Source organism: Sardina pilchardus, chromosome 16 (assembly GCF_963854185.1).
Source record: "Sardina pilchardus chromosome 16, fSarPil1.1, whole genome shotgun sequence".
Taxonomy (NCBI): Eukaryota; Metazoa; Chordata; class Actinopteri; order Clupeiformes; family Clupeidae; genus Sardina; species Sardina pilchardus.
In genome coordinates this window covers 7,170,995-7,178,541 of record NC_085009.1, presented here as the reverse complement: position 1 = coordinate 7,178,541, position 7,547 = coordinate 7,170,995, and the positions used below count along the sequence as shown (strand labels likewise).

Here is a 7,547-nt window from a genome sequence, read left to right as displayed (position 1 = left end):
CGCATAGGTACGCGTGTTGTTTTTGAGTAATGAGTAATATGTATCATTATTGTTAGAAGGTGAAGCATATTGGGTAGACTCATTTACTGTATATACAATGGCATTATTGATGTATTTAAGAAAATGGAATACCACTCTCATAAGTTCATGTAAAGTGTTATTGATCTATTATGACTATGAGAAATGATCATGTAGGGTTAGCCTTTTATATGAAACTACTTAAATAGTGCGGTGCAGACAAGATTAACATTTCATGCTAATAACAATTTTATTTGTAAAATATATAATTTTATTTGAAAACACTCAAAATAAGAATGGTGATAAGGTCCTAAGCTAAAGCACAACTACAGTAAACATAAAGAAATAAAGGAGAGTATATCATTTATGGTAGGTTTCTTACATCACCTTTAACCAATACCACCATACAGCAAAAGTCTGAATCTAATCTGACAGGATAGTGGAGAGAGTTACAGGAAGCGAGTATGAGAGCGATAGGGTAGGATCGTGAAATGACCTGGGCCGGACTTGAACCCGGGGTGGACTCAAGTGTATTACAATAATGTATCAAAATAAGTTGTCTCTTACACTGTTGACATGCACTTAACTACAGGATTTATGGTCATTGGGATTGAATCTTGACCACCAACATAGAAATATGGATAGATTTTCTCACGGAAAGTGACATCTCTAAAAGAGTACATATGATACCAATAGTCTGCATCATAAAAGGAGACCAGACCTGCCTCATAATCCACAAACACCCCCACCCTCTGGGGCTTCTCTTTCAGGGAGAGGGGAACAAGGGGACTATCTATTGCTGCATACTTAGTCCCATTACGCAGCCATATTGTCCAGAATCCCTCCTGAGGAGACAGAGTCAGGTTATCCCTGTTGATGGACTCTCTGACCACTCCTATATCCCAATTACTTTTCCCCAGAACTTGTACCTCATAGTAGAATTTACCAGAGGAGAAGCCTTCTTTCCCCAGAACACATGTATAGGTCCAAAACCTCTTAGAGGTCTTCAGGATAGCTGGTCTTCTCTGTCCAACTTTTGCTTGTTTCCCGTCAGTGGAGAGATCGAGTTTAGGATGTGCTGTGTCAGGATCTAGAGTCACTTCAACTAAGACATAAAAAAACCCACATGTGTCAGCGCTAGTCATGTTCATAGTCAGCATTGATCTCAGATAACACTACATGAGGCACTGAAGAACAGACATGATGTCTAACATGCTAAATTGAAACAAATGCAACATTTTCTCAATTGTCAGAATTAAAAAAAATACCTGCATGATTTTTAATTCTCTTCATGTCAGGTGATTCTGTGGAAAAGAATAAATAGAGTTCAATAAATTAAGTCAGACATTACAGCATACTGTAGTTCAGAAAATCAGATCAGAGAAAATAACACACTTGCAAGGTGCTGAGGAAATAAAAATATGCTGAAAGAGTGCTTCGCTTCACTCGCTTCGTGCCTAATGCACCCTCTATAGAACGCAGGACATGCATTAATTTGCATTGAGCTCAATGAGCATCAAACAGGCTAATAAGCTAACTGGAAAAAACACCATGCCAATCTCTAGCTATGGTGAAGAGTATGTGATGATGTGGGGCTATTTTAATTCCAAGGGCCAAGGGAACTTTATCAGGATGCATAGTATCTATGGAGGTAGATCAGGTGCAAAAGTCTTGTGTGCTCGTCTTGTGAAAATGAGTTGTGCACTTGCGCACAAATGTGTGTCAAAGAATTTGAAGTCACTGAATCATGCCAACTGCCCAACTCATTTTCACGAGCACACAAGACTTTTGCACTTGATTTACCTCCATACTGTAAGTATCCTGGCTCTATGAAATAGTTGGCCTTTAAAAATAAAAACATATTAAAATATCCTCCTGCTCCTATGGAATTTAACATGGGTCAAAATACTTATACCCCCTGTATTTAAGGAAGAACATTTATTTATTTACGACAAAGAACATTGGTGTCCTTCCCGAGGCACTTTTGAATTTATTTCCTCAGCATATTAGGTCATATTATAGATTGTTATGGCTATTATTTGAACAGTGCAAATAATAATAAAAGAGTTTTTGAACTTTAAAGTCACTAATGCTGATTATTCACTTATTAATGAGTTGAAATACTTAAAATACTTTCACAGCAAAAATGATAGATGTGATTAATTTAGATTAATTAATGTATGTAATTAATTAGATCATATTTTTATTATAATTTTATTAGATTACATTTTAAAATTTGTCAAATATAAGTGAATTTATATCACAATATATTTAAATATATTTCAGAATATGTTCTCATAAGCTGTCTGTAAGACAAGAATATTTTAATTTATTCCACTGCTCGGTTGAGTTCCCCATTGTTCTGCGTTCTATAAGTTGCTAGGTTACGGGGACGCTGGCAAGACATGCCGCTCCGTCTGGCTTCATGTTTTTGTTTGTTTTTATGTCATTTTCGTAATTTTATGTTTTATTCTGTTCATTTTTTGTATTTATTTGTTTAGATTAATGTATTTCGCTCTTTGTTTGCGCTGTTTTTTCGGTACTCTTGTGCTTTTCTTGGTCTTTGTTTTGCTGCTTCGAGTTGGCTGATACCACGGCGAATGGGTCCATTGGGTTGAAGACCGCTGGCGAGGGCTTGGCTCGCGTCCTCCATCCGTGAAGCGCTGCGCTTCGCCGTCTGGTCAGGACAGCTGAGGACCTAGCTATAGCTTCCAACTGCGGGCGACCTGCTACCAGCCGCGGGCGATGTGCTGCTTCGCGTCGGGCCGTATCACCGTCTAGAACGTGCATTAACTTTGAATAACCGCACGGCGTGTCGTCCATTATCCCGTAGCCTACATATTCGACATACGTATTTTGGTTCATTTGTTTGTGTATGGTTTACCAGGGGGTTGGTAGTCAAACTGGACAGTATACTGTAGGTATTCTGAATGGCAGGTACCAAGGCTAAATGGCTTTGGAACCAAGGTTTTGCACGGTTTGCAGTGGTATACCAGTGGCAGTCTCTAGCCAAGACATCTAATGACCTGCAGACTATTGCGACTCTCATACGTCATGTTGAAATGTAATTTTACCAAACATGGTAAGAAGTTTCTAAAATGCAACATTTCAACAAGCCACACATTACTTTATTCTAAATCTACTTGTCTTAAACGTTTGAGACAATAATAACGTTTTGATTGTAGCACAGTAAGCACATTTCTGCAACATTTTAAGTGGCTACAGGAGCATAGAGAGAGCAACATATCACTCATGTTGACCTGGTATATCAATCTAAACATTTACAGGCAAGGTCTGTACTTTAGCTTTAAGAAACACTAGCTAGTCTCCATGTAGTGATGAAGATGATGTGAAATACAATGGGCTGAGCTGAGAAAGTTGACTCTGTTTAGAAAAGGCTGCAGGTTCTGGTTACAGTAATACACACAAAATTAATTCATGACAGTAAAAACCTTGCAAATATTCTCTCTGTTATGAAATCGGATTCATTTATGGTTACCCTTAAGTCCCATGTCAGTGTTTATGTTTTCATGCATGCAGTGTGTGGCTTGGAGTCAGACGACGGTCCGCTTGTCTAACTTTAAGTTCATAGTTTCGGTCCAAATTGCATGGAAATTGCACTTACCGAGTTTGCAAAGACGTGACTGTAGTTCATCTCGCTCACCAGAAATGGCACTGATATTGGTTTCCAGCAAAGATTTCGCAGCATTCAATGTGATGATTCTTGCATTCAAGTCGTTATAAAGGATCTCTAACTGGTCTTTCCCTTCAATCAGGTTGGTGTACCTAAGCTGTAACTGTCTATTCTCTCCTGCCAAGTCTTTATAAAGGATCTCTAAGTGGTCTTTTCCTTCAGTCAGGTTGGTGTACCTAAGCTGTAACTGTCTATTCTCTCCTGCCAAGTCGTTATAAAGGATCTCTAACTGGTCTTTCCCTTCAGTCAGGTTGGTGTACCTAAGCTGTAACTGTCTATTCTCTCCTGCCAAGTCGTTATAAAGGATCTCTAAGTGGTCTTTCCCTTCAGTCAGGTTGGTGTACCTAAGCTGTAACTGTCTATTCTCTCCTGCCAAGTCGTTATAAAGGATCTCTAACTGGTCTTTCCCTTCAGTCAGGTTGGTGTACCTAAGCTGTAACTGTCTATTCTCTCCTGCCAAGTCATTATAAAGGATCTCTAACTGGTCTTTCCCTTCAGTCAGGTTGGTGTACCTAAGCTGTAACTGTCTATTCTCTCCTGCCAAGTCGTTGTAAAGGATCTCTAACTGGTCTTTCCCTTCAGTCAGGTTGGTGTACCTAAGCTGTAACTGTCTATTCTCTCCTGTCAAGTCGTTATAAAGGATCTCTAACTGGTATTTCCCTTCAGTCAGGTTGGTTTCTAAGTGTTCTTTCTCCTCAGTCAGGTTGTTGTACCTAAGCCGTAACTGTCTTGCCTCCTCAGTTTTGATGCACAGCTCTATGATGACAGCCAAAAGGAGAGCACACAACAGCCCAAGAAACACCACAGCCATTTTGGAGGGACCTGAGGAGAATATCACATGGTAATACTTTGCGTAGGACAATAGAACATAAAGGGACTTGCAGAATAATGTAATGTAATTACCATGATTATGACCCCCAGAACTATCCTGGATCTCGTTGTGAGTCATCCTTTGCCGAGACCTTTTCGGAAGTGCATTCATATATATATTTTCTGTGTTGTTGCTAGGTCTGGACGGATCTTCATAAACGTTGTCAGACATGTTCGTTTCTCTTGGTAAATGCGAAGTGTGAACCTGCTGGTCTGGACCAGTAAAGAGTGAGTGTTTCACTGTGCTGCAGTGAATGTCAACAAAGAGGAAGTCAAGTGTGGTGTACAGCAAAGGAAAAGCATCAGTGCACAGTAACAGTGCACCCTTTTCACTTTTTCTCATGAAGAGTAAAAATAGTCTTTCGTTATGACCGCAGCAAAGAGAAGCGGCGGTCATTTAGGTTTAGTCAGAGTTTTTTTTCTCTGCATCAGTAATTTTCCGTCAAGGATTTCCGGGACACTGAAGCACCAGAGTGCACGGAACTTGGTGGGCATGTAGCCCCACAAGGACGACACGGAACCATTGTTTTTTTTGTTTTGTTTTGATCAGTCGCCCCATCGCCAGACTGGACCCCCCATGTATAGCGCCACCTAGATAACAAATTAAAAAGCAAAAATGAGGTGTTGTAAATGCAGGTATCTCTGACTGACATGGTCAATGCCCGAAATTGGACATATAGGATTATTATGACATCCTCTGAATACACGCCATATTTTGTGGAATTCCGTTCATGGGGGACCGCAATGAATTTATGTGTACATTTAGTGACTATACACCAACTGGCCTCTAGATGGCCGGACACAATTTTATGTGAATATCTTGAGAACCGTAGGGCCTATTTCTTGTATGTTGGCATCCAGGGGCCATGTCAACACCTCCCATAACCACTCATATATTGTATAGTATCACCTAGTAAAAAATGAAAAAGCAAAAATGAGGCACTGTTATCGCAGGTACTGTATCTTTGGTTGACAGGTTCAAAGCTGCATTTGGAGAGTCATTATGACACACTCTGAATGTATGCCAAGTCATTTGTAATTTGGTACATGGGGGACCATATAATAAATGAATATATGTCTACATTTAGTGAACACTACGTGTACACACACACACACACACACACACACACACACACACACACACACGCATAAACACACACTCAAAGACACACACATTAGACAGGCAGGCATACACACGCATGCACAAACACACCCACATGCATGCACACACACACGCACACACCACACCCACACATACATACCCAACCCCCCCCCCCCCCCCCCCCCCCTTTGGTATAAGTTCATGTTCTCCGCATTTTGCGTGTCTGTTTATTCTAGCCTAAGAGGTGATGCGCCGCATCATCAGTAACTGACGTCTCTTAAAAGTGATGCAAGAGTGAGCCCTGGTGTGTAGTACTCAGTGGTACTGTCAGCATGTCGACCAATGAAGAAGAGGAGCTGTGTTGCCTGTTGCTATTGTTGGAAGAGCAACACATGAAGAAAAGGTGACATGTGTGAACGAAGGAAAGGCCAGGGAAGGAGCGTTCCACACTTCGGTGCAAAAGATGCAGCTGTGGGGGGAGGGGGGGGGGGCGCTGACTCGCAACAGGCTGCAGCGCTCGTGCCGTGTGCGGGTCCGAGTGCCCATGGGGACCCAGGATCGGATCCGGCCTGCGGTCGTTTCCCATTCCCACCCCATCTCTCTCTCCCGCCTACTTCCGGTCTCTCTCCAGAAAACAGGAGATTTCCCCTGACGTGTTGTATTGATTTGGGTATTGAGAATCATGTAATTTCACTGGTATTGAGTAATACATTTCTGGTATTGTGACATCCCTACAGGATAGAGAAACCATGACATGAAATCAGTTAGGGAAGGAAGTGGGAGTGGGTTTGGGAATGACCTCAGGCCAGACTCGAGGGTCTCCATGGGCACTGAGCCCATTCATGGCAGGGACACTGACACCAACCCATTCTCACCTGTTTTGACACAATATTTATTACTTGCCAATTAGCCTCATTTTGTTGATAGAATAACAATGATAAGTTGCATAGCCTGTTCCTCTCATCATTTCCTCTAGCTTCTGTCTGAATCCTCCTTTTCTCTTTCACTAGGTGAAGCTATAAAGGCTAACTAGACAACAGAAAGTCTACACTCTACAGAGGACTGCAACAGGCAGACCCCCAGAGGCAAGTTACTACAACTAACATCCATCTTCCTGGACTTCACCGAATTTTCTCAGTTCTTGCTCACCACACTTTCCAGGCTAGGCATCCACTCTCATCTTATCCTGGTCAACCTTTATGGATTAGAGATCATGGAAATTGCACATAATTGAGACCATTTGGTGTGTTCGTCTGTGCTTGTCTGTCTTTGTTCGGTTGTATGTTTGTCTGTTCATTGGCGTGGGTGTTTAATTGTTTGTCTGTTAGTACTAGTTTATTTCTTTATTTTCATGGTGTATGTCCATTTGGTGTCAGTAGAGGTCAGTGTTTGTGCATTTTCGTTTTGTTTCGTTTGGTTCTTTTTGTGTCTTTTCTTTTACTGTTTGTCTTGTGAAAAAGCTAACCTTGGAGTGCTCGTTGCCCTTTCCTAATTTTGATGTATTTGATTTACTGATGTATTGTGTTTTATAAGCTAAACCAACTGGGTCATCCAAGCTGCCTGCATATTAGTTTAAATTATCTTAATTATCCATAGCTTCCCAGTGGGGCCTGTGGAGGGCGATCGGTCTGGCTTTAGCAGGGTGCAAAGGGATTCTCTTTCTTTATCTACACAGTGTGGTGTTGAAGACACGTGTGTGCGTGTGTTCAATCTTTTTGTCTTCCTTACTTTGCAGTCGTGAGATTTGCAGTGTTGAGGTTTGCAGTGACATACACGGGTGGTGGTGAGTCTCTGGCAGTAGGCCTCCCTTAGTATTAAAATAGCCAGCCAATCCCCTCTTAGACCCCCCTGGGGACCCGAGGC

At 41.5% G+C, this 7,547-nt stretch overlaps 1 long non-coding RNA gene across 1 annotated transcript; it reads right to left on the bottom strand.

Moving 5' to 3' along the window:
- Positions 1-280: 280 nt before the first annotated feature.
- LOC134060317 (uncharacterized) lies at positions 281-3,763 on the bottom strand. Its single transcript, XR_009935160.1, has 3 exons — positions 3,644-3,763; positions 1,287-1,322; positions 281-1,123 (listed from the first exon to the last, which is right to left on the bottom strand). It is a non-coding gene; the product is annotated as an uncharacterized LOC134060317 (long non-coding RNA).
- Between the last annotated feature and the right edge of the window lie 3,784 nt (positions 3,764-7,547).